The 27749-nt window shown below is 38.6% G+C and overlaps 1 protein-coding gene across 10 annotated transcripts in view; it reads right to left on the reverse strand.

The window, feature by feature from the left end:
* MAPK10 (mitogen-activated protein kinase 10) overlaps nt 1-27749 on the reverse strand; it is a 142902-nt gene that overhangs the window by 77367 nt on the left and 37786 nt on the right. For 8 of the 10 annotated variants that reach the window (XM_064416784.1, XM_064416789.1, XM_064416783.1 and 5 more), the window contains one exon: nt 14762-14918. The exons of 1 other annotated variant lie outside the window; for it this stretch is intronic. The gene's annotated coding sequence lies outside the window, so the exon portion shown is untranslated. Of the gene's footprint in view, nt 1-14761; nt 14919-15013; nt 15160-27749 lie in introns of those variants that run through there. One more of the 10 variants, XM_064416782.1, reaches the window with a different exon arrangement.

Here is a 27749-nt window from a genome sequence, read left to right on the forward strand (position 1 = left end):
AGCCACAGGCTGGACTAGACAGGCCTCCCTGTGCACCCATTACAGCTGTTTTAATTTAGTTCCACAGCACCACATCCAGCCCTGCCTAACCTGTCCTGTCCTTGCTGCATTCTAGCATGGCACATCAGTGACAAACACCCACAGCAATGTTGTCAGGCTGGGATAGCAGCTACGTCACCAGACTTGGGAGCACATTGATTCTTCTGCATGACTCCAAAAAACCACAACAAACCCAGCCAAACACACAAAGCAACAACAAAAACCTGCTAACAGTACAATGAAAAAAACTGGCAACTTTTAGCTACAATTAGATAGATTATATAGAACTTAATGTTTTTCTGTTAAATATAAGCTCATTGTAAGGACTTAAAAATTAAAACAAAACAACCATCCAACCATCACTCCATAAAGACAAAGTTATGATTCTGAAACACTATGTAGCTACTTATGGCACTTGTCTTCAGTAGGAACAACTAATTTCAAGTGCAAATGGAACTAAATACGACAAGATTTAATTTAGAAAAATTTCAACTCACACCAACTGATCAGGAGTAAAGAAACTACAAGAAACTATTCACCAATATTGCCAACTTCAATGCACCATGTGCTCCCACATGTTTAATTTTTAATGAATGAATATGTGAATTATCCTGTTATGAAAGCAAGTTTATGACCTTTTCTGCATCATGTTACAGTGTCTGAGATTGCTGTCTCACTTCCCACTGAGTCATCACCAGTCTCATATTCCACAGAGGGTTTATAATAGTTTATATTAAAACAAAAAAAGAAGAAAGGAAGCTTTTTTTTTTTTTCAAAAAGAAAAAAAAGAAGGAAAAAAAGCTTTTAACATTAGTCATATTGCCAATGATTTATGGAAAGCCAGCAGGTAATTACACTGTCATGCTGCAGATATACTCACTGGCTGTATGCATTATGTTGCTATAATAATCAATGAGTGAAATGTCAATAGCTATGACATACCGTGTACAAGACAGAGCTTAATGGTGGAAAGTGAGGAAAGGAAGGCAAGAAAATTGGCGGAATTTGGTTTCTCCCTGAATTTGCTGTGAGGGTCTATTGAGAAGACATAATGTGTGTTATGCATGCATTACTAGTCCTATCCTGCTCCTCAGCTGTCCACTGAGAATTACTGTGACTGTTAATAATCACCCTGGACAGAACAATAGACAGGTGAATTTTATGAACTGGAATACATTTTAGAATTTATGATGTTGTCCTTGTGGGCAGTTAATGCTTATAAAATAATAGAAGTAGGATATGTTTTAATGGCCTAGATCAATACTCATATTCCTCTGTACCTGAGATACAACAAATGAATCACTACGGAGCTGAGTCCTTTCAGCTGTACAACGGGAACAAATGCCACCTTTTCATGACACAGAAAGGTGTACCCAGGACAAAGGAGACTTGAGCTCATGTTTTAAAATGTTTATTGAATTCATACAAGGTTCTCTTCAGTGCCCTGTAAGTAATCACACGTGTATGTGACTTTTAATTCCTTCAGACAGAAAACAGATTCACACTCAGCTGCACAGATCTCCTTGATCACGTCTCCTCTGGTGCGAGCTGACACCACATCACTGGAGATGTTTAAGAAGTGTCAGAATAAAGAACTGGCCTGATGCTGAGATAATTGTGTTACAACATAAAGCAGTTATAAAACAAGAAGCTACTGAGACAAACAGCATCACTCACCAGAGACTGGAGCTTTACATGAGAGCATAAGCATCCAGTATTTCTTTATCCCACCTCTGACATTTTAACTTTTCAAAACTGAGTGAAATCACCCAAGGGGCAAAGAACTGGGGGAACAGAACATTGCTGATAGAATAAAATACTCTGGGAAGCCAGAGACTGCTGTAGCATTACAGCGAGAAAACCTGTCTGTGAAACAGCAAAGCCACAACTGGATCCCAAATCTTCATTATGATCAAGGCATCTGTATGCCAGAACCCACAAAAGCATGCAAGACTCAGCTGCAAACATATGACATACTTTCAGGCAAAAAAAAAAACGAGGAGGCACTACAATCAGGAAGAGGAAACCAGCCATGAAGGCAAGATAAAGAAAATCCTGAAAATCCTCTGAGCTGTAGAGTGGCACAGCCCCCAAGGGAGCTGTTGGCTGGATCCACTGAGGCTTGGCCTCTACCTAGCCTGCTGCTTTGCCATCCTTGTCTTCACTCCATTCTTCCTTCCTTATGGAAAGGTGTTCTTCAAAACAGAATGTGGACTAAAGACATGCCCAAATTTCAGGCATGCACTTCTCTTTACCTCCAGTGCTCCTACAAAGTCTTCCTTTTCTGTATAAGGACTTTTTACTTTTAATAATGGTTATCTGTCTCTCCAGGGGTCAGGAGGATTATCTAATTATTATTCAAACAGCTCTTTGAAGACTGAAAGGATTAAATCAATACTATTAGTATAATTACTGAGAGCAGAGAAAAAACCATGAGAGCAGTTAAAACAGACCAGAAAACCAACAGTAGCTGCAGCTCTCAAATACAGCCTCCTGCAGTAAACCTTTCTGCTCATCCTTGAATTCCTTCCTCACCTTCAGTGCTGTATGATATCGGTACCCAGGGAATGTCTGGGCCCAGTCAGATTAAATCTTTTGGCCTAGGACTGTTGTTTTCTACCCATGCTGCCTTATCCTTCACATAAGTGGCTCCTGGATCATGGACAGGGAGACTGTGTTTGCCTTAAGCCTAGGAGATGCAAACCTCCAGCCCGAGGGGTCTGGGCTATTGCTGTGCTGGCCCAAGGAGAGCCTAAGCACTTGCACCCACCATGCTGAGCTCCTCTATCTGGAAAAGCATCACAGTCACTTTATTCTGAGAAAATACCTTCATGATGGTTTATCACCCCTGCATCCCCTAATCAACCCCTCATGCCCAATGGACAGTGCCTCGGCCTGACACAGCATATTTAAAGCCTTTTGTGAAAGTTTAGAAGGCCAATGTTGAGCCTCAGTAAAGTCCCATGTAACTTTTTATTCAGAGAGATAAAGGAGCCAGCTGCCCTGCTGCAATACTGCTTCCTTCATCCCAGCCCAGGCAGGCAAGGATGCTCATCTCACCCCACAGCACAACCATCTGTGTCAAACACACTGACCCGGGACTCAAACAAGGCTCTTCATGAGGAAAAACTGTAGCAGCTGCTTGACCTGTACTTAAACCAGTGCTGCTGCACTTGAAATGAATATCCCAAACTGGCCCTGCTGCTGTTCTCATCACCTCCCATGCTCCTGAGACTATACCTGGAGAGGTATTTACATGCCTACAACAAAACAAAATGGAAGCAAATGCTTAAATTCCTAATTTAAAAAGTAGCCCCTCATGGAATTAAAAAAAAAAATTAGAAATGCAAGTCCCAGTTGAAACAGGAATCAAATGGCAGCTGGAGATAAAGCAGAAAGAACTACTTGTACGTAAAACTTCACTAGATTTAAACATGGCATATTGTGGCTGCAAACTGGAAGGCTGTAAAAGAATCACAGGACATCCACCAATATCTATGCCAAGTCCCATCAATTGTGATAATCTCAATAAAATGAGGAAGCAATATGTATTCATATCAGGAAATCAAATCCAGCATTTCTGTTTATTTGATATTACCACGCAAATACATGGCATGTGCACAATGGGCACAGTGAATGTGCTCCCTACCTTCACCAACTTGCAGTTCTCTACTTGTTCTATAAAAGGAGAATTAAAGTATTCATTACTACCTCATTTAGTTTCATTCATGAACATAAAGATTCAGGGCATGAAAAAAATTAATGAAATAGCACCATCACTTGAAGTTATTTAAAAAACCCATCCTGTCCTAATTCAATGAGAAGGGGCAATTGATCAATTCAGTTGTCACTTAAAAACCTTCTTTAAAAACACTAATGTTCAAAGATTAACTTTCATGAATTATTAATGCTTCCTGTTTTGAAAATGTGCTTGAACAATTTCATGCATTTCCAGTACTGGAATTCCTCTCTCCTTCATCTGAAAATACATACTCTCACCACAGTATAAGTTCTCTGAAGCTTTCAGTAATGTTCGAACTCCTGTAAATATATTTTTCCTTTACTGAAATGTGGCTATTCTGCTCTGTGTAAACAAGAGCATAGGAAATAATGAAGACCTGAACAAATTCACACAGCATGACAAAGTGTGCCAGCAGAGAATGGCAATGTCTGATCCCCAGACTCCTACAGAATTTGAAATGTGGGCTGTGACATCTTTAACATGCCGGAACAAGAAAGAAGTCGTGCAATTCACCCGCATTTTTAATATAATTGCTGCCAATTATAATAGGGATATACATGTTCAAATGTCTATCAAGTTGGTCTTCATTTCAGAGACCAAATCTTTAGGCTTATCAGCTTTTTTTATATAACTTTTTTCTTTCAGATCTAATGTACAGTATTGCAACAGGAAACCCACTGCTTACCAAGAAGTTTAAAGACACCTCAGAGGATAAATATGAACTGACATTTGCAAGTGGATTAATAGCAGTCAAGGAGAGTGTTCCTACTGCAAAAGAATGCTTTTCTGTTGTGCCTACTCTCCTGCTTTAATTATTCTTGGAATAAACAGGGAAAGCACTGGTGTGAACAATGTAATTATTAAGCTTATATCCCAGCAGAAACAGACCATCTTCCACTGAGAAGAGAAGTGATGGCTTGTTAAAATTCAGAAGAATCATGCAAGTAGCTCTAAAACAGCTGCTGGAAAAGGGAGGGAAAAGGAAAGAAACAATTTTGGAATAGCACTGAAAAGGAAATATATAGGAAACAAAAAAGAACAAACAAACTGAAAAGACAAGGGATTGAAAGCAGATATTCCTAATGAGCACAGCTCACATGCAGAAGACAGGAACAAATGAGCTCTAAATCTGGTCTTGCTACCAGCTTCTTGTTTTATCTCCAACCAGTTATTATGAGACAGAATTCCTCACCTGACTATGCTTGGTCTAAATGCCCAAGTTACCACATCCAGAGGTGATTCTTACTGTTATGAACAGGTATCATGAGGAAAAGAGCCTACTCCTGCAAGATGCTGCAGCAGATTAATTAGTCAAAGTTTATGATCATCTTGTCATAAGCTCTCATACCATCTCATTTGCAGCTGAATATCTTCACTCCCTGAATAAATCCTAGCCACTTCCTAGAGTCATAAAATTAAACTTTGATGTTGGAAGCAGCTCTGAATTTCCCTAGGATGAACCTGGACTGGCAAGTGTATGAGACTGTGGCTACTACTGTTAAAAAATGGGGAAAAGCTAATTGAAAAGAGTAAAACACTGCCTGCCTTTATCACAATAGTGAAAGCAAGATTTTTTTATTTTGATGCATTTTTCCTGTTTTGGCATTTGATTTTAATCCACTTTCTCTTTCTGAGTGAAAAAGAAAAAGATAAAAAATTGAGGTAGCTGTCTCAGCACAGCTGAATAAAAAATTCTGCTCTCTCAGAACTTTGTTTTTCTCTATTAAAAAATAAAATCAATATAAACCTGTTCCTTGGATAAAATGTCAGTGGTAAAGATGCCTGAAGGTATGTACTGAATCACATCAAAACTATTTTTAATAAACTCCCAAGTCAACCTCCAAACCTAATTCAAATTCAGTTACATTTGCCTTCAACAAAGATGTCCCTGGCAATTTATGATGGGTGAAAATGACCTATATATTATGAACTAAATAGAGAAAAATACTTGATTACTGTCTGTATCAAGCAGTATCAAGAAAATTATTAGATTTGAATAGAACATATATTTTAAATTTGAATAGTTTGGAGTTAATTTCTGATTAGTTGAGCTGTATGGCATTGGATCTCATTTTTACAAGCTGCTTTGTTACACATGTTAACCACCCCATTAATGAAGGGTGCTTGTAAAAAGAATTAATATCCCAGCCAAATGCAGAATTCAAACTTTGGGACAAATGTATAGAAGAACAGGGCATTTAGATCCGGTTATAGATCCTGTTTCAGGGTACCTGAATTATGTGGTACTGCACTAAACAGCAACTTCTGTCAGTTTCATTCAATTTAGGGGAAAAATTGACACGTTTGGTCACTTAAGAGGAAAAAATTTTGCAACCAAAATAACATCTAGCCATGCTTTTGCTTATTTGATAAAAATTTTATTACATTCTCCCAATGCTCATCTTTCCTGTATCAAAGTACGCATGATGGAGATATGAAAAGCTGTTCAGGACTGTGGAATAACTTGCTCAGCTGCAACATCTGTATTTATTCAGCACAATTTTAGAAGGGCTGAACAGAGCCAGCTAAATCACACCTCAAGGTTATTCAAGAACAGAGCCAAAAAAACCATTCACTTGGAAGGGACCTTAGGACTCCTACAGTCCAGACTTTCTAATCAAAACAAGGACAGTTGCTTCATTTATTTGCAAAGTTAGGGTGCTCAATCCTTGCCTTGGTTTGTATTTACATGTTTGTAAATACATATTGTATTTACATATAGTTGTGTGGCTGCATACAGTGGCCACATAACTAAAAACACTCTTACTCTAAAAAAATGTAAGAAGATTAGGTATGGAGTGCAAGGCTGCAGCCATGTGCAGATTACACTGTAAATTGTGCAGCTACAAAACAGCTTATTTCTCAAACAACTAAAATACAGATTCATTTGCTTCTGAAAAGCTCTTCCTCCTTCTAAGCTTTAATATTTGCAAATTTTAATTACTCCCATAACAAAACACTATTAGAACAACTCATCTCCAGGATGCAAGCAGGATTTATTGCAAAATCTCTGTAAACTGTTAATATCAAATGGCAGTTATGTATTGTTTTACAAAACACAGAAAATATTTTGATACTTTCTGTCTGCTTTTGATTAAAACCCTAAATTTATGAGCAAAAAGAATAATTCTTAATGTAGTAAGAAAATACCCTGTGTTTCTGATGATCAATAACTGACAGGAAAAAACAGCTTGTCTACTGCTGGGCTGTAGCCATTCACCTATGCTGCTGCTGTTTAGAATGTGTCACATTAATGTAGAATGGCTAAAGAAAGAAACACCCCTTTGATTCAGGCAGATACAAACCCAACAAAAGTGGGTGTTTCCTTGCTCCAGTCTATAGATAATGCTGGGTAAAAGTCCTTCAAAGCATAAGGGATAATAATGATAATTATTTATGAACTGAATATGGTTAAATTTCCAGTGTCACAAAACAATGGGAGTTGAGCTATTTAAAGAAAGCATATCTGCTGCTGCCAAGGGGTGCTGCTGCAAGTGCCATTTGCTTTTCTGCATGCAAAACCAGAAATACAGTAGGTGATTAATGCCTAAATACAGAGTCATGAAGGCTACTGTTAGTTTCCTATTATACAGATAACTGCAAGCTGCTGTTAGGAAAAAACTAACTGCATTAGGAAAAAAAAATACACACTCCTGTGAACTTAGACTGGACAGTTAAGGAGTGATCAAAACCAAGTCACGTTCCCTTTAGGTTCTTATATAAAAGTAAAACAAGGAAAAGCATGTTAAAATACAAAAGGTAATCACCACAAGAAAGTAATTTCTTTTCGTTGGTTCTCTTTGTTCTGTAGCATTGGAACAAAGTGACTTTATCAAAGTCAGGGGATAGGAATTTCTTGGGTAAGGAAAAAAAGGAGCCAAAGAGGCAAAGTCTGCAATTTTCTAGACAAATCATCTGGGAAAAGAAAAAGCGGAACCCAAACCAGGCTATTTCATAATTCTTCCCTCCTCATTGCCTCTAAGACACAGAAACACTAGCTCATACATCTTTCTGACTGCAGGGAAAGTCTCCCTGCCATGGGTAAACAACAATTTGGAATTGATTTTTCCAGGCAGAGGCCCACAGCTCCACTTCAAAGCATGGGCACCCTCAGAGTTAGACAGAAATGCTGGAACTGATTAAAGCAGAGCTGAAGCACCCGCACTTTAGACAAACAGGTGACTCTGCCTCTCCTATTCTTGGGTTGCTGAGGAAAGTTTTCTGAAATATTTGACTCTGCTAAGGAACAAAGGTTGAGAGACAAGGATAAAAGGCTTTAAAAATCTGCACAAATATAAAAGGTCCAAGACCTCATATGAAAACAAATTTTTCACAGGTACTGAATGTACTCAAATGTGACATGACATTAAAAACTCTATTCTTTCTTGTATTGCAGAGCTGGGAAAAGAGGCAAACAGCAACAGCTATGGGTGTCTGGCCCAGTAAGGCAAGGGGGCTATGGACAATAAAGGAACAAGCTTAATTTACCTGGTACACCAGACAGATTGAGGACTTCTTTCCTCTCCCCCAAAACACTAACATTAACAAAGTGAGGCATACCCCAGCAACAATAAGCTGAGCATCCTTGAGACAGTCTTTGCCACCAGCACTCTGTGGTGAGTAATGCAAGGAAGCACTAGGGGAAGAAAGATCAAAGGAAAACTTAAATGACAAACTTATGTATTACTTTGAAAGAATTTAGACTGGACTACCTAAGTATCACAAAGTACAAAGCATGAAAAGGGTAAACATATTTTACATGAATACTTATACTAAAGAATTTAAGTACAAGAACACAACCATATCCTGCTTTTGACTCCCTAAATATAAGTGAAAGAATAATTTTCAGGCTCTTCCTTTTAGAACCTTCTTATGTAATTTTTTTTAATACTACAATCCACAGCTTGCTCTTCCTATGATTTTGGCTTCTTTTTCAGCTGTGACTTAATTACCAGAGCTCCTCCACAGATAGAAACCTTTGGACATCCAAAGTACCGAGCTTTCTTTACGCTCACAAGAAAATAGCAAGACAAATATCCTTCATTCTGTCCAATTTTTCACAATTCATTAGTTCTATTCCCTATAAATCATTAGCCCATCTGCCTGATACTCATCCCAGTCAGATTACAAGCTTGGAGTGCACAAACACTGCATATTCTGCAAAGGTTCATGCACACAAGCCATCAGACCAGTAGCAATAATAATCACACCCCTTACATGTGTTCATAATGCTTATGGTCATCTGAAGAAGAGCAAGCTCTTAAGGGAGACATAAACCCAAATGCCCTTTTTGTTCTAGGAAAATCCCAACCATTTAGTGTGTGTGCCCAAGGCATAAGTGCTTCCTAGAACTCCCATGGGGACAGTGCAGCTTTGCATGAGTCTCAGTGGAGGCCCACACTCATAAAGCATAACACAGCCCTTGCACAATCCCACTGCAGCACTGGCATACACTGTCCTAAACTAAAATGTAAACATGAATGAAAAAAAGTAGAACTCAGTCATATGCCAGAGCTCTAGAGTTTGGGATTAAGGTTTCAGGGCTTTACCATTTTAGGGTTTGGTGGTTTTGGGGTGGGAGCCTTTATCAAGGGCTCAGCAGGGGATCGTTTTCTGTCTCTGGAACATCTGTTGGCCACTAAAATCCCAATTACACTTAGCTTTTTCTTGCAGCAGGCAAGGAATTATGCACCACAAGAAGGCAATTGCAGCTGGAGTGAGTGACAGACCAACAAATGCAAGGCTAGCTGAAATCACCTCCTCCTGCTTTTATACTTCAACTACAAATGAAAACTCTCCTGAACTGGGCAGAAGCTACAGCACCTTGCTTACTTTAACTCTGCTGCTATCTTCTAGACTGCTAAACAGGCATGAAATATTATTAAAAACATGTATGCATAAAATACATAAATATAAAAATATATTAGTATTTCCTTGTTCTCTTGAACCTCGAAAAGGCCACGTGTCCAGAAAGCACAACCAGCCAGCTCTGCTGCCTGCTTTTCAGTGCCAAGCTGAAAACACTGCATAGAAAGGCACTAATTCCCTGTATCATAAGTTAGTTTGAGCCTGCTTCCTAAACAAGAGCAGATGCTCAGAGAATCAGATATGACTGAGCCTAAGTGTTTTCCAATATCATTTCCAGCTCCCATAGACACTAAACATGAGATAAATCAACTTAAATCCAACTGGCCTGACATCACTTGCAAGGAATTACCCCACTGTTAAACAGCTGATGGATTCCTCTTCTCCATTTCAAAAAGATAGTGTGAGCTACTGCATCATGCAATGAATGCCAGCCACAAAGCTGCTCTGCACAAAAATTACTCTCTGTCCATGAAAGATAGCTGAATTTAGACAAGAAATTTTCTTCATGTGGTTTCCAGCCTCCTGTAGACTACAGGATAGCTTTCACACCCTGTGCTACATAAACCCCTTGCAATAATGTGCATAGTAAATGTATTTCCAAGGTAATTGACTGTTTACTGCAAACTTGGTGATAAACCCACACATTTTAGACCTCTCCCCTCTCCAAGTACAGTGCACCATACAAAAGTAGCTATCTAAATGTTTTACAAAAATAGGTTCTTTTGTAAAGACCTCAGGAATTCCTCCACACATTTGACAGATAATAAAACAAAGGTACTGGAAAATAAATTATATGTTCACTCAGTCAGGAATAGTGGCTTGGATGCCTGGCCTTAATCCACCTACTGAAAATTAATATACATAAGAAAGGTCAAATTCCTAAACAAAACAAAAATGATGGAAGACTGTGTTTCTATCAAGGAAAACTTAAGAGAAACTTATCCTTGTTTCCCAGAAACAAAGGAACAAAATCCAATTTTGCTTGCATAGGCAAGTGCTTTCCTTTTTTGCATTTCCTTTTCAAATCCAAACATATTGGAGTAGAAATGAGCAACTGAACAAACTGATATATTTCTCTGTGAAATCTTGTATTTCTGTAATCGTTTTTCCCTAACTTTTTTTTTCCTACTACACATTTTGGGTTTTGGTGTGAAATCAAACGGATACATGAATAATAAAAACATGTTTCATGTTCTTTTGAATGGCAGGGAGTTTTAACTTAGGCTGGGCAGAAATTTGTGAATGATGATGGGATACAGGAAAAGAAACATGACATTTCTGAAGCAGGATGAGCCTTTAAAGCCCTTGTAAATGTGGCAATAAAAGTAACCACGCCCCTACATCTCTTCATGAGTGTACAAAGACTCTCTATCAGTCATTCTGTGTTTCCCTGATCCTCTCTGTTCTCAATACTCTGTTCTTTAGGGCATGACAAAGAAGGAGGCTGAGATTTTCTGTAATTTAAGTACCTACAACTAGCAATACACAAGTTGGATTCTTAAAAACAAACGAAAGATAAAATCTTACACCAGATTTGAACCTCACAAGAAGGTGTTTTATAATGCTGTAATTTTTAATCTCAATAGCCCATCAGCTTGAATAACAATCTTGAAAAATGCATTGTTTATCAAAGCAGACGCTGCTTTCACAATGTATTTTGTTTGTTATGCTTTCCTTTGGTTTTTGTTTGAAGTCGGAGGGTTTTATGTAGTTTTAGTTGTGGCTAAGACTAAAAAGGTCTTCTGGCTTTTTTTGTCCTGAGATGACCACCTATAAAACTTCTTAAAAGTAGAGTTCTAAATGTATGCCACACCTTTCTATATTAGTAATTTATCCACTGAAGAAAAAAATCAACTTTTATTAGGCATGTTTGCATTATGAAAAGAACTTTGATATAGTAACACTTCAGGATACTTACAACAATAAATAAGAACTGGCCAGACTGGTCACCATAAGATGCTTGAAATCTGGTTAACCTTCACTACTATTTTCTTGTTCCAAAATTTATATCCAGCTGCCATTTGTTACCTAACAAACCCTTTTGTGAGTTGTACCAGCCCTCCTGCCTTACAGCAGAGCACATCTGAAGGGTGCCACATTGAACCAGGGCAATTCCAGTGAAGGGTACCTGTAGGTGACTGCCACAGCACTGCAAACTGGACAGGCTGAGACAGCTCCTGTCCTGCAGCACCTCAGGGTAAACTCTGCCACTTCTGCAGACATTGCTAAGCAGGATGAAAGTTTTAGCTTTCTCTTTTTTCCCCCTAATGGAATAAAGCTTGTCTGTTTGTCCCTCAACACTGAATCACTTTTGGAAGCGTAATTAATCAGGAGCAAGAAACAGGGAGAAAATCAGGTTTTAGTAGCTTAACTGTTCATCAATTCGTTTGAGTGAATTTATGGGCATCTTATCCTCTATGATATTTAATGAGATCAACAAATTCCCTGCAGTAGATGTCTGGCGAGACACAATGTTATAAAAACATTTCATCCCTGATTTACACAAAAGGGGTGAAAACTAAAGGAAGGCATTTTATAGCATTGTCGATTTTCCACAAATATACATAGATATGTGCATTATACACAATAGAAACAAAAATGTTCAAACGCTTTCCAAAACTGAAGCTCTATCAGCAGAAATGCCACACTGAACAGAACAGCTGGGAAAATGCTGCCCTGTTCTTCTCATGACTCTGGTCTATTTCTCTAAATTACAGGGTCAAACCTCTGCAATAAAGAAGCATCACTATTAATCCCTTGTGCCAGCTGTCTTTACTTTGCTCACACAGGGGCTCAGTGCCCCATGCTATGTAATTCAAATAAAACACATTATTTGAAAGAACAAGAGGGAATAATTTCAGCAGATTACTCTGAGTTGCAACTGATCCTACCCAAAAACTGTGTTTCAGTTTCCTCTCACAATCTCTCAGGCTCTCTGATTAACAGCAACATTTTATCTGCAGGTAGTATGTCTTCATAATTTACAACTGAAGATACTAACTTTGAAAAAAAGAAGGTTCAAGAATATTGTTATGCTCCGACCATGCAAATTTGTGTCTCAAGAAACACCAAAAAGTTCTAAACTGAATGGAACAGGTTTGGCAGACTAGGAATGTGAAACAGATACATTTTGTGAATGACAGGATTTCAGTATCCAGTACAGCATATTGGAAATATTCCTGTGCTGAAGTGTGATTGTTATCCTCAGTTCTAAGACATAAAGAATTTGCACAGTTTCTGCACACTTTAAGATATTCTGAGCCATGTAAGAACTGTTTTTAAGCTATGTAAATACTGACTTCCTTGGAAATGTAAGCCCTGTACATCTAGCCAACAGAGACTGTGGTCTCAGAGAAGAGGACTCATTTTGTTTTCTATTAAGCGCACAGAAACTACCAAAAATATACAAGAAATTACTTCTGGGGAGGCATGGAGCCTGTGTGCTTCAGCCTTAATCTTCCTGTCTTCAGCCATAAACTGCCAGCTCCACCATTTCAGTGACTTCTTGCTGTTGGTTTGTTACTGGGAACGTTAGAGAACCCTGGTACTGAGCAAGGTTTCACTAGACACAAAGTGAAAAGGGAACAAAGGTTTTTTCTTGTACTAATCTAGTCAGAACATGGAAGTCTTAATAAGCTCAGCGTGGCTCTGTCTTGCATTTTGAGTTGCCATCATCTCTTCCACAGCACAGATTCATGAGCAGTTCTGTCTCTTCTCTAATCTCTCCTAGACAGGTATGAACAGACCTCAACATCATCATGACAATGCTGTTCCCATCAAAATTAATCCTGGTACAGGCTCTGCACTGGTGTTCCCAAGCTGACCTGAGAGGGACTCCAGGCAGAACAGCTGGAACTGCATCAACACCTCCTCTCCAGCAACAGCCAAGCATGGTTTAATGGCAGGTCATCTTAACATGACATACTGGGCACCCAGGAATGGAAACAGAGTCATAGAATCATAAAGGTTGGAAAAGAGCTTTAAGTTCAAACATTAAAATGCTCATTTATTCCAATTTCCTGTGCATTCACTTAACATGCAGCCAACAGTTGTACCTCCATTAGGATCTGTTCCTAGGAAACTGAGTTTACCCAGTCACATCCTATCATGAATTTAATTGACTATGTTGATCAAACTAAAAGGACCACAAAAAACCCCAAACAAGTTAAACTTAAGTAAACCACTCACTGGGGTGGAAAAAAAGGCTACATAAGATACAGAATGCTTTGTGATTTTCTGCAGCTGTTCTCAACATTGCTTAGCAAATTAATTTAACACAGAATGTCATTCAGAACTATCTTTAGTCCTTCTTGGTGTTTTAGGACATTATAACAATTAATCATCTTTTATTAATTCATGGGCATTCAAATATGACCTAAGAAGAGTCACATTTTATTGGGTACTGCTAAATCATGTTTTATATTAACATTTATGCTATTATTCTACTTAGTACTACAAATCAAACTACACAGAGAATTTTACAAGTGTATTGAGACCTTGATTTTGGAAAAAAAAAACAAATACAGGCCTAAAGAGAATATGAGGATGTGCAATATTCTCTAGACCACAGAGGTAAATATGTGCATAAGGCTTTGCATAGGATACACAACTGCGTAGTCATTCTTACAGAAGGGAAATAATATTTAGAATTAGATTTAGTGATGAAACTTCACTGTTAAGATATGCAGCTAAATAGGTCAGGTCTGCTTCCCCATTCTGTCCAGGCTTAGAGCTGTCATCTATACCTATATATTTTCATTCAATATTTTTTCCAGGATTCATTGACAGGGCAAATTAAAACCTGCTCTGTCCTAACACAGACAAGTATTTTTCATAAATGAATCTACAGTCACAACCAGTTCTCCCTCAGAGGAGGCAGACTAAAAACAATGTCTAAAACTAACAAACAGAACACTTTTAGAAAGTGTTTCTTTTCCAGCACTAGTTTTTTTCCTATTACTTTGCATGCAATTTTTACAGTATGCTCATCACAGCCTAATGCAAACATTTCACAAACACATAACATGTCCTAGTAGCCCCCTTATTTTACAGGATATTTTCCTTTTTATTAAGCTTGTTTCATCAGTAATTAGGTGGCTTTAGATGCCTTACCAGGGATAGGATAGTCTGACAGCGACGTTTTACATTTTGTCCAGGTGACACACTTGTAATTGTTCTCAGGTCTTCCTGGGGAGAGCTGCAAATCTGGGGAGCACTGCTCAACAAATGCGGTCTGTCCAAGTTTCACCTCTGTCCCAGTGGAAGACAGCTGTCAAAGGATTAAAGACAGGCAGGGTTAAGGAAGCCTCAGCTGCTCTGAGTTGGGTCAGTTAGTGCATTTTGGGACTGTTTGCTCCATTTTACCATGCTCCAGGTCAAAACAGCACAGATACCGAGTGGTCCCTTTTCTCTCATTAGAGTAGCTAGGTTTTTTTAAACCCTCTTCAGCTTTTCCAAGGTCAGTCCTTTCATGTACTGCCATAGTCTGTTGCATTAAAAAAAGCCTGGAGATCACTGTGATGCCTTGTGATAGGCAGATACCTGTGAGTGGCAGAGAACATTTCTGTTGCTACTGGCCTTTAGATACAGAGAACTCTTCAAAAGGCAAATAAACAAGAAATACATTGTTCCTTAAATGTGCCATTAGACAAGTTTAAGAAGTCCACATCCTGCATCTTCTTTCTGCACAGACTTGAAGGCTTATGTGAAAAGGACTACTCCAGATCTGGAGGAATAAAGAAACTTTCTGTGAGAGGTAAATTAAAACCACCAAAACATCAGTGTTGAAGTAATCGGGAGTGGAAATTTAAGGGAGGAAATCAATAAAATTTTATCAGCTGCATATCCTTGAGGAGAGGGTAGATTAGAAAGATGTATTGCTGTCCACTCTTTAGGAATAATACTGACACTTCAATTTCTACCAAACTCATGAAATTACAAGAGCTGTTTACCAACCTACCTGCCAACTATACATTTCCATCTTTCTCTTTTGCCTTGCTGTCCTGAACTGTAGCAGGTCTCATAATCTATAGAGCAGTGGAGAGAGGACAAGGGCAATCAATAGCCTTGCAGCTTCTCCCATTTACTCATTCTACAGGATGCTGAAATGTCACTTGCATGGACGGCTTGGCAAAATACACCCTTCAGACCACCACAGTGCACATTTACCCCCAGGTGTCCTCAGGTTCCTACAGAGGCTTGTATTATGTGCCACATCTGATTTAGGATACAAACTTCAAAAGGAGCAAACAGTTGTTTGAGGCCTTTAGGACACCCTTACATGACAGTGAATGACAGGATTTGTACGTTCAAGAGCCTCAGCATCTTCAAAAAACAGTATCAATGATCATACTCTGCTTTCTACACAGTCATGCATGAGTAAGCCCATGCCACAAACCACCAGGCAAAGTCAAGAGTAGAATAGAAGATCAATAACTTTTCCTTTCCTTTTTTTATCCTCTTACAGGTGATTTTAGATTCTAATATTCCTGATAACAGCGCTATAAAAAACGCTGCTGAGGAAGACACCAGTAAATTATCCTATCTATATTCCTGCCCGACAGCAGGATCAACTGTAATTATTTCTGACAGATATTTTCATAACTTGTTCTTCACAATGCAACGTGTCCTTGCAATTTACATTACAGTCAGTGGAGAATTCCTGTTTACAAAGGATGGAATCTGTAGCATCAGAAGAACACTGCTCAACAGTATGCAAGGCTTACAAAGATATGCAAGAATTCACAGCAAATTTATACACCAGTTTAATTGCTGGTAGAAAGGTTATTCAGGGTTTATGACCACTCCCATGATGTTTTCCTCCAGAAAGTCTGAGAGTTTTATCTGTTAATGAAGAGTCTGTGTGTTTAGTATCCTCTTGTGTCAGTTGCTTTACACATGCCAAATATCATCTTAAACAGCCACTGCATTTGAATTACCCTAATCTGATGAAACAGGTCTAATCAAGCTGACCAGAAGAGGTCAATGAAATTTTATCATTTGCCTCTGTTCCTTTTACAGGGTGTATTATTATAATTGTATCTCTGTATAATCCAAACAATGCCCAAAAGCTGCTCAATTAAAATGGTGGTGGTTGACTTTAAAGAGAAGTTCCTACCTCAAAGATACACCAAAAGACAAATAAATTCATATTTCTGGGTTACTATTCCCACATTACTGCAGAACAACCTAGCCTGTAAGTTGTAAAATGGCCCATTCTTCTATGAGACATACATCCATCTGTCATATGTAGAACAGGATTTCCCTCAAATTAACAGCCATGTAGTACCAATCAAACCATTTTACTGGGTTGCAGAAAGGGCATAAGCTCTGGACTAATCTTAACATTTCAATGAAGTTTAGAAATTAAGCCTATCTCATTTAGTAAAACTGTCTTCAGACATAAAGAACCAGGCAGCATTTTCTGTCAAACTGATGTCTGAAAGTCTGAGCACATAGCACAATGTTTGGGATTTTGGGGGGGTTGGGGTTTTTTGGTACACAGAGTTTACCTGCATCCTTGAATGGTTAGAGAAGATAATCAGATCTTTTTCTAGTCTAGCCAGCATGTGCTGTTCAATAGCTAATTACTCCTGAACGACATTCAACGATGACATAAAAAATAAATTTCTATCCTATTGTTAAGCAGGAAGCAGTTTATCAGTCCATATGTTGAGAGAGACGTACAAACGAAATTCACAGAGGCAGCAATAATGAATGGGATGTTCAAAAAGCAAGATGGATGCCTCCAACTCTCAATCAGAAAGGCACATTTTACCAGTCACAGAAAGATGTTTCCATTTCCAAGACCTTTTAGTGCATGCGTGCCTAGTCCCAGCTGCATAAGAAGATAAAAATAAAATTACTTGTACACTACAGCAGCTCCACAGCAGAAGCACTTCCATTCCTGGGAATGGAAGAGACACCTCCTGAAGCAGAACTTCTCAAAGACATACAGAGACAGCAGGGCACAAAGCAGCTGTTGCTGCTGACAGGATGAAAACTGAATGTGCTGGAATTCTGAGTTGGAAGAAGAGAAGGGAAAAAGGAGAAAAGGTATGTGGCCTGTGCAACTCCACAAAATTTATCACAAGTCTTCCTCAGATAAATTTCAAGGCTGTAAGGGGAAGGCCAACACTACCAGCAAAGAAGCAGAGTTCTGTTGCAATTATAAATAATCCTCAGCAAAAGATATGTTTTAATTATTTGCTTAAATTCATAGCATGGTGTAGCCCTTCCAACTTCAGGTGTGTGCTGTCCTCCAAAGGACATGATCCACTGCCCAGCAGGGCCAGCCTTTGCTCACTTCTCCTATGTGTACAACAGCTATTGCTGACAAGTCTTTGGTAGCACAAAGTCCAATGGCATTTGTTGCTTTTCTCAAAGATTCAGATTAAGAATTTTATCTTTAATTTAAAAGATGTTTTTCTTCCTCATAGTTGCATAAAGGCCACATATTCAATAGCCTCAGAAGGTCAAAAAAGAAAGATCATACAGATTTTAGAAAAAAAATGACTCAGTAATCTCTTGCAACTTCAACTCATGATTTCTGAGTACATGAAAAATTAAAGGCAGACCTAGGCATGAGCTTATTTAACCAACATGTAGCCATAAATTCAAATAATTTCTTGTCTTTGAAAGATGCCTTCCTCTAAGACCAGTCTTTAAGGGAAACTAGCAGTTCCTGCAGTGGGAGGAAAAGCAGGTTCATTGATGACTGGTGTCAGTCACTGCTAATAAAGGCTGAATCACCATACAAGATTTGAGTCCAAGAAAAGGTATGCCAGCAGGGTGGACAATTAATCTGCTGAGAGAAATTACCACTGACACAAAATTCTGCAGCATTAACTAAGGGTCAGCTTGGTGTAATGCAGAGCCAAAACACAGACAATATCTCATCTACACTGTGACCATGAGCACTGCACAGCAAACATTTTTTAAAATCTTGTCAGTGTATAAATCTACTCCAACCCTTATGAATACATTCAAGACAAGTACATTTTGTGCTACTGAAATCTTCTTGGCTTAATTTGAGAAAAAATTGCACATGTGAAGGAGCAACTGCAAGGCACTGCTCACTGGAGAGGATTTTATTCGCCAGAAATTGCCCCAGTGTATCAGAGACACTTTGTAACAAGATATTTCAACATATTTGTTTTTATGCAAACATGACCACATGACACAGAAAAACAAAAAAGTGTAGAGAAAAGACACGCATAAAAAGTATAAATCACTCTCAATAGAGAGAATTGACATCCAGTTTCTCTAGACAACTTTTCAGTTGATGCTGCAACAACTGATTAGAACACAACTTGTACACTGTCCATCTAATTGTCCTCCCAAATGCTGGCCCAAGTCAAGTATCCAAGTAGCTACTGAGGTGAAACTTGATGATCAAAATGACTGCTAAACATTTAAGCATGAACCGTAGAATCCTTGAACGCTTTGGGTTGGAGGGAGCCTCTAAAAATCATTTAGTCCAGTTCCCCTGCTGTGGGACAGGACATCTTTCGTTAGGTCAGGTTGCTGAAATTCCCATCCAAGAGCAGCCTACGTGCACTTCATTTCAGCCACAGTTCAACATGAAGACAGGCTGCCTTTCACAAAGATGGTTTCAGTGATGTGTTGAGTTTGTCTTTCCACTGTCCTTTTCAACTCAGATTACACAGGTGCTTTCTCTGTACAGTGGGTATTATCCAACACCTCTGAGTGCAAAATCCCAGTGCCTAAAGGAACAGGAGTTATGTTTTGAACTGGTGTAGCAAGACAGACAAAAGAATTCCTTACTAGCCAACATATTTCTCATCAGCCAGGGCATGTGGGTGGAAAACAAAGCAGTGGGTCCAACCATACAGATTGAACAACGAATATATGCAAAAATTTAACACCACTGGGGGAAATAAACTCATTATTGTTTCACTGTTTAATTATGATATTTTTTCCTCATTGCACTGTAGGTTTGAATCCATGCTGTCACATTTGCACCTATTACCTCTCATGTGTACAATAATGTAAACCCTCTGCATGAAGTTGCTTTTAATGAATCCAAATCAATCACTGCTCACTGAGGAAACACTGAATGGCACTTACTTAAGATGAAGACTGGAACAGTTTTAAGAGCTGATAGCTGGGGCAGAAGGGCAAAAGGGAGAAAGACAAAAAGAGAGAGAGAGATGGACTCTTTTTGCTTTCTTTCTATGGCACTGGCTAAACCAGCCTATTTTGGACCACACTGCTGTGAAGCAGTTAGGTACTTCTATCACTATGCAGAGTTTCACAGTACAATTCTTTTTGTCACAACCATTACATCTGTTAAAATTACTGCAAAGTGGGTGTCAGATATAATTCTGAATTGCTCTGACCTGGAGAAACTATGAAGCACCTGGTAGTGAAGGTTATACAAGAGCTATTTGAATAAAGATTGGACAAAATGTTTGGAAGCTATTCTTGACAACATCAATAGGTCATGTTTATAAACCAGTACAAGATTTGAATGCAGTAAAAAATAGAGCTGTAAAGACTCATTAAAGATTGTATTTTGTTTGATTTCCAAGAGGCAATCACACACCATAGTTTTGGGCTGAGAATATGTGGTCTGGTTTTGGACAGAAAATCCTTCTTTTAAAAATAATTCAAACACTTTTCACCAAGGAGAAAAAATAAGGGAAACTGAGGTGGAGAGGTTAATTTCTGAAAAGAAAGTGCATTTTACTACATTTTTTTCTTTGGTTGGTTTGTTTGAGGTTTTTAAATGAACTTAAAAAAACAACATAAATCTTGGATTCCTACATGTGCTTTTGAAAAGAATGGCCTGACAGACTGAAGGACCTCATCAGAAGTAAGGGCAGAAAAAAAGAATTATTTTTGGTACTTTCTGTCAGCTTCAAAGGAAAGGAAGGAAACCAAGGTCTAAGTACAAAGGACTTGGTATGAGAAAAAATATACATAATCCAAAAATTTGATATATCTTCAGTGTTCCAGTTGCCTGAAGTCCTATAGGTTAGGACATGTCATTGTCATAGCATAGCATAAGTCATGAGGGTGACAAAACTTTCTAAGGTTTCCTATACTCCCACACCTGCAAGGCATGCAATTATCTGCTGAGGAAGGAACATGTTTATTTTCTGAGTACCAAAATTCACTCTGCTCCACTAATGAGCCCTTCCTTCACAGTCTAATGACACGCCATATTAAGTATGGACCACTGTGTCTTTGCACTTCAGGAACACTCCCTCCTATATTTATATAGATCCTCAAAGTGTCAGAAATCACAAGTATACAACTTGGGATAAGCTACATTTGTCTCCAGTTCCTTCAGTTTTTTTTTCTCTTACAACATTCGCAGCCCAAGCAGCAATGGTCTTGGAGGAAAACCTCTGTTTAAGTATCTTGACTGTACTGAGATTCCTTCATTTCTCCTCATGCTAAATGAGTTATGAACAGGCAAACTATTCCCCTACAGTCAGCTTCATGTAGGAAAATACTGTGAAAATACCTTCTTCTTCAAGAAAGATGATGCCTTAAGGAGAGAGAGCCATCTGATGTATTTAATTAAAAATGTGAATGTGGCTTTAGATCATGAAAACAACATGCTAATGCCCTGTTTCTCATTTCATGTCAACCCTAGCTCAGTGTCTACCACTGTGACAGACTTCTGAAATGCCACCCCACAGGCCATTAGGTGTCATTGCCAAACAGACAGATGTTGTCTCTACTTACAGCACCCAGAGTTCTCTTACACCCCTCATCTGAAAAGATTTCAGCTCACTTGTGCCCACATGTTGATTTCTTGTCCCTCCTGAAACCCATGGCAGCACAAAGCAGCAGTGCTACTTGCCAGCAATGCAACGTCTGGGATTTCCTCAGCTGGCAAAATGCACCACAAATTCTAAGTGTGATCCATGTAAAGAAAAGCTCAGATTAGTAGGTGTGTACAGATTCATTAACATGCAGCAGTCCTTGCAAGCATGTGTGTTCGCATAGCTACTCAGATTTCTGTAACTGTGACAAGTGTGTGCAATCCCATGTTTGATTCCATAGAATTCTGTGAAGTGCTCTTCAGAGCTGGTTTTCGGATGAGGTATATTCAGGGAGCTCACAGAATGAACAGCTAGGAGATACTGATGTCATTGCAAGAACCTCCAACATCCAGTTATCACCAGCTGCAGATAGAGAAGGCTAAAAATTACAGCCTTCAGAGACTGGATTCATATGCAACTGTTCCCTGAAGTATAGTTCAGAGGCACCAGCAGCTCTGGAATACCATCAGTCTCAGCAACATGGAGATGGTAAGTTAAAAAACATATCATGAAATTCTCATTTCTTTACCTATTGTGCAAAATCAAGTATAAAGAGGTCTATAGGCAGGCTGGAATAACTACTGTAATTGGGTAATGGCCTTCCCATAAATAAACATATTAGAAAGGCACTCTGAAAATTTACTGAGGTACACAGGAAGAATTCAGTTAGCATTTTCTCAGATTTGAAGGGATAGTTACTTTAATACCTTTCCTGGATTTACAGCTACTTCCCTCCATATACTGCTAGATCACTCATGCTGAAATTGAACCTACAGCTTTCCTACATCCTCTACAGTGCAATGAAGCACATCAAATGGCAGGATATTCAAAAACCTCTCTAACAGAGAGCAAGCACGGGTCTGTGTCCTGCATCACTTTGTCAGATATGCACATTCTTGATGCATTAGTGCTCATCAAAAAGTTCAAAACAAAACAAGCTCCTTCATTAAAATCCTGTCTGAAAACTGCCAGTGGTACAATTGTATATGTCACACTGGAGGACATTGTGAAGTTTAGGGACAGATTAATAAGGACGTGAGAGCCAACTCCCTTTGAAAAGGACAGTCTTTGATGGCTTGGCTCTTTTCTTTGTTTTGTACTGGACCTGGACACGAAATCCAAATGCTTTCAGGTCTCAGAGTGTGGTATTCACATTCTCTGAACAGAGAGAGACATAATTCTCTCTCCCAGGATTTTTCCTGAAGAAGGCAGTGAGAAGCTCAGAGAAGAAGAGAAAACAATTCGTATCTCTACTTGCTGTTCCTGTTGTTTGGCACATGTGGGATGTGTTATGGAGATGGTTTACAAGAGTGATTTGTTAATTGGACTCTGCTGATGGTTGTTTGGATTGATTGGCCAATTGGATCAAAGCTGTGTCGTGACTGTCTGAAGACAGGGGTTTTTCTTTAGTATCCTTTCGTATAGTATGTCCTTAATAATGTTTTAATATAGTATTAGTGTAATATAACCTAGCTTAATAAAGCATTGTTCAGCCTTCTGGAATCATGGAGTCAGAGCACATTATTCCCTACGATGGGGATGCCCTGCATTGATATCAGTGGATGGCAAATTTTTGTTATGAATCCCATATCTCAGGTCTCACAGTGCCTGTTGCAATATGGAAAGCAAGCTTCACTCCCACAAGAGGTTTAGCATTCCTGCATTAAATTACGAGCAATTTCTGAGCACTGCCGGTTCAGCTTTGCAAAAGCCATCCTGAGCTCCGCTATAAATTATGGAATCACACAATATCCTGACGTGGAAGTGACCCACAGGGATCATCACAAGTTCAACTCCTAAAATAGCCATAGTAACATGCAGTGGGAGCAGCACCAGCTGGGCATCAACCCATTTTTAGAGCAGTTCACAGAGAGTTCCACACTGCTGGGACTTGACTCTGCCCAGCACCCAAACTGGCTGATTTAGGAGCAGTTGCACATGCACTATAAACCTGCACTGGCTACAGTGCAAACATGCAATGAACAAGTACTAAATAAAGGAAATGGCCAGTTCAGTACATCACACAGTCTGCCTAAAGTTTGTAGATATTTCACAATAATTTGCTTTTCCCTGCATTTCACATATGGATAAACAGTTTACATAACTGGAAATTGTGTACACAAAAAAAGGGGAAAAGACAAATATTAAGAATGTTAAATATTAAAAAATAGTAAAAGAAAAAATAAATTAGAATAGGAATAAAATAGAAAGAAAGATTAACAAAATCAACGTACCTAGATATTTTGAAAATGAAATTATATCTGCAATGACTAGTCAGAGAAGAAAATGGGGAAAAAAAGGCAGATCATTGTTTTAATATTGTACTCTTGTCAACACCAAACAAGCTTGTCTAGTCAGAAATGGACAGTAATGCTGCAACATTAAAACATGAATTATCTAATTAGATATTAGTTAATATTAGATAAAATATTTGCACAAAGTACTGGATAGAATCTGTATGGATACAAATGTATCTGTTAGGCAACATTTATTTTCCTTAAAAAAAACCAAACACTATAAGCAAGACCAGCACAACAACTGAGTCTGAAAAGAATGCAACTCAAAATAAAATTAAAACAATGCAACTAAACACAGACAAAAGGAATCACTAGAAGTACAAGGCTGCTCCCAACTCCAAAAGTAAAAGGCTCTGAAATTACTTCAGAAAGTACACAATGAGTCACGATGAAACTAAGTTTTCAAACAAAGAGCCAAATCGTACTAAATAAAAGGCAAAAAATTAATATCCACAGTTTCAGCCTGGAGAAGATACAGAATATCTCCCAAAAGGCATTCACACTCAGAAAAAAATAACTAGCAGTGGCTCAAAATAAGATAAATTTTCATGTACAGATACTGACACCATTTGTTGACCCCATTTTCCAAATATCAGTGGCATCTTGTTTTTGGATTACATTATTCATAAAAACCACAAGTTTTCTCACTCTCATAACAGAGAAGCTTTCTATGACTGATATAGAAGTTTCAATCTTAGGAGTAATTTTTTGTGCCAGTTCAATAACTTCATTTCTGATTATTACAACACATATGCAATCTCAAAAAAATTACTGCAGTTGACATTCTGTCTGGTAGTGAGTTATTGTGGTCAATAGATATCTTTCCGGTGATTTCACTGGGCTTTGGACTATTTCATTAAAAGGTGTTCTGCTTTGCAAAAAGGTCTCATATTTATGGCGCCAACCTAATAGCTTTTGGTTGTGTTTTACAGTCCAGATTCAGCAAAGTAATTAGTCTGGACCATTTTACTTCCCTGATGGATATGCTGAAGTACTTTGTGTAACAAATCCAAGATAATAAACTGAAAATTTCTTAACTGATAAACTGAAATTTAAGCTAAAGCATTATTATTTCACTATCTCAAAAACATTGCCATTTTAAGAAGAACTTACCACCACTTAAATATTACATAAAATCCAAGACCAACCAACATATTTTAGTCAAAGCTGCGTAAGATGAAGCAAAAGTAAAATAAATTAGAAACTTCTGTTTATTAACATGTTAACATAAATCAGTGTGGCATTACTGAGATGCAGCACTAGCTCATTGTCCCAGTTAAACACCAGAGGAAAGAAGGGATGCCATAGAGAAATGGAAAATGTTTTTCAACCCTGGCACTTCCCATTGCTCTTGTGATACTGTGAATAGATGGAGGCTGAGTCCTACTGCTGTAGGAGCAGCCAGCACACTTCTCTAGGCACAAGAGCAATGGCAAAGCCACCTGGTGAACTTCTGTCCTCCTGCTCTGATTGAAAGCTGCTGCTGAAAATAGGTAGCTAGTCACATTTTTATGAGGAACTATTTGTTATTTGCTTATTTATTTCTTCTAGGCCCTTAATTATCAGTCAGAATCATAATCTTATCCTTCATTAACTACATATACTCACATTAAAGTTATATAATGAAATATGTAATATATTCTCACTAGGTATATTTATATACACTTTTATTTGTATTTATATAGACCTTTGATGATATCACAGATTTAGATTATTATGCTTTATTTAATTTTACTGTCACCAGGGTTCTAGAGTTTAAAATGCAAAATAAAACAGTTTAAACCAATTACAAAAAGCAGATGCTGCACAACAGCCATGAGATTACAGGAAACAGCAGCATATCCAGTTGCCTTGGATGTCCCCAAACCAAGACACTAAGTTAGGTTCACCCAGCAGGTTTTTACTGCTGGATGTGTGAGGCAAAGCCCAATTCTACATCACTGACCTAGCATCCCCAAAAAAGCCCTAAGCCACCACAAGCAAATCACATGCAGATTAGATAAAAATGTCTGCCACTGATGATTTTCAAAGTTGCATTTCTAAGCCACTTTTTCAGTCTCAAAGGAATCTTTATTAAGTTTTCTGTTAATGATTTGAGAGTCTAATAATGTAACTAGACAGAGTTAAATACTAGGTCAGCCTCTTGCTGCCAGTGTCTGCATGAAGCATAGGTGGAGAAATGTGAATGAATAACAGTGCTTCCTGAAGATGTGAACCCTCTCCCACCCTTTGAAAAGTTAATTTGCATAAGAAAAGCAGCAGGATATCCAAAAGCTGAAATATCAAAGTGAACTTACTGGCTCACATTTCATTTAGCTTTGGTCATAATTCTGGTCTCAGTTCATTTAACTGTCTGACTCTCCTTGATGTAGTTACCCTTACCAGTTTGTGATCTGTGGTAGCACATGAAGACTGACTGACACAGAAACTGCTTTTGTAGATGTGCTGTGACCTTGTACATGCTCAAAAAGATTTAATTCTCACATTCTTACTACTCAGAACAAGTGAGTTTTGGGCATAACTAAAAGGAAAGCACTACAGAGTAAGGTTGCATTTCCATGTAGTTGCTCTTTGTTTGAGGGCCTCTCTAAGTCAGTACATGAACTGCCTTAGAACTCACAAGTCACAGTCGTAAAGATTATCTTGTTCCAACCTCCCAGCCATGGACAGGGACACCTTTCACCAGACCAGGTGTTTAGAGCCCCATCCAGCCTGGCCTTGAACATTTCCAGGGATGGGGCAGCCACAGCTTCTCCGAGCAGCCTCTTCTGGTGTCTCTGCAATGTCATATCCACCATGCACATCCAATTCTCATCCACACATGACTTGCAGGCAGGCAAGAGACCTGCAAATTAGTGCTGGTTACCTACCCACCACATTACCTGCCAAACATTTCCAAAGGCCATCCCACCACATTCAACTGTGCCACTTGGGTAGGACCTCTCCATATGTACCAATGTAACCAAGATCAGAAGAAATGAAGGCCTGAAGGACAAGACTGCCAACTGTAAGGCTAAAATCAGATTGTTTTCTTTAGCCAAGAATTTTATTTTAGATTGTGTTCAGTAAAAAAGGCAGGTCAGTCAAAAATATATCTGGTTGACCTAGAAACCATGCACCATAGTCAGTTATTTTTACATCTCTTTTCATGGGTTTAAGTTCCTGGACAAAACTTAACTCATAAGTGTTCTTGCACCTGACATGTTTAGACAAAAATCCCTATGTATGAAACATTCAATGGGCAGTGTTTATAGTATTTGCAGCATCTGTTGCCTCAAAGTACCTAAAGATGCATTTTCACTACCTTTAAAAAAAAAAAAAGCTTTTTCACTTCAGAAATCACAGGTTACAATGATTGAAGAGAGTTCTGTCTCAGTAATTCCAGTTGGATCCTCCATCAGCACAACACAACATGACAGCTTTCACAAAGCATCACCTTCCTTAAACATAAACGCTATCTTTCTGAAGTACTGCCAAGAAGTTTGGCACAGTTGCCAGCCTGGATTACAAGCAGAAGACCACTACAGCACTGACTTGCTCAGAACAGAAAGCTTTTTGGGGAAATACATCCATTCTTTTGCAAAAATCAATGACAACGGGTAAAGTACCAGTCACAACCATGGGAGTCACCTAATTACAATACATACAGCAGGATACCTTTGGTGGAAAAACTGTGAGCATCAGCACCTCACTGCCACCAGTGGCAAACGCTACACCAGCAGTTCTTTCTAGAGCCACCAAAACCAAAAATACAGGATCTGTGCCCCACAAAATGGCATTAAGATGTACAACAGTAAAGAGCAAACATGAAACAGACAATCACAATAGCAAAAAGCTGAACTGTACCTCAGTTGAATCAACAATGGATAAATATACTTTGTTCTTAATGCTTAATTACTGCACAGTTGTTATTGCTGTTAATGATACTGACTCCTACTTTTGCCACGATGATCAAGAAGAGAGGTCAGTGCTTTCCTGAGAAAACATGGGACCTTTCAGATGCTG

The sequence above is a fragment of the Passer domesticus genome, chromosome 4 (assembly GCF_036417665.1).
Source record: "Passer domesticus isolate bPasDom1 chromosome 4, bPasDom1.hap1, whole genome shotgun sequence".
NCBI classification, from domain to species: Eukaryota; Metazoa; Chordata; class Aves; order Passeriformes; family Passeridae; genus Passer; species Passer domesticus.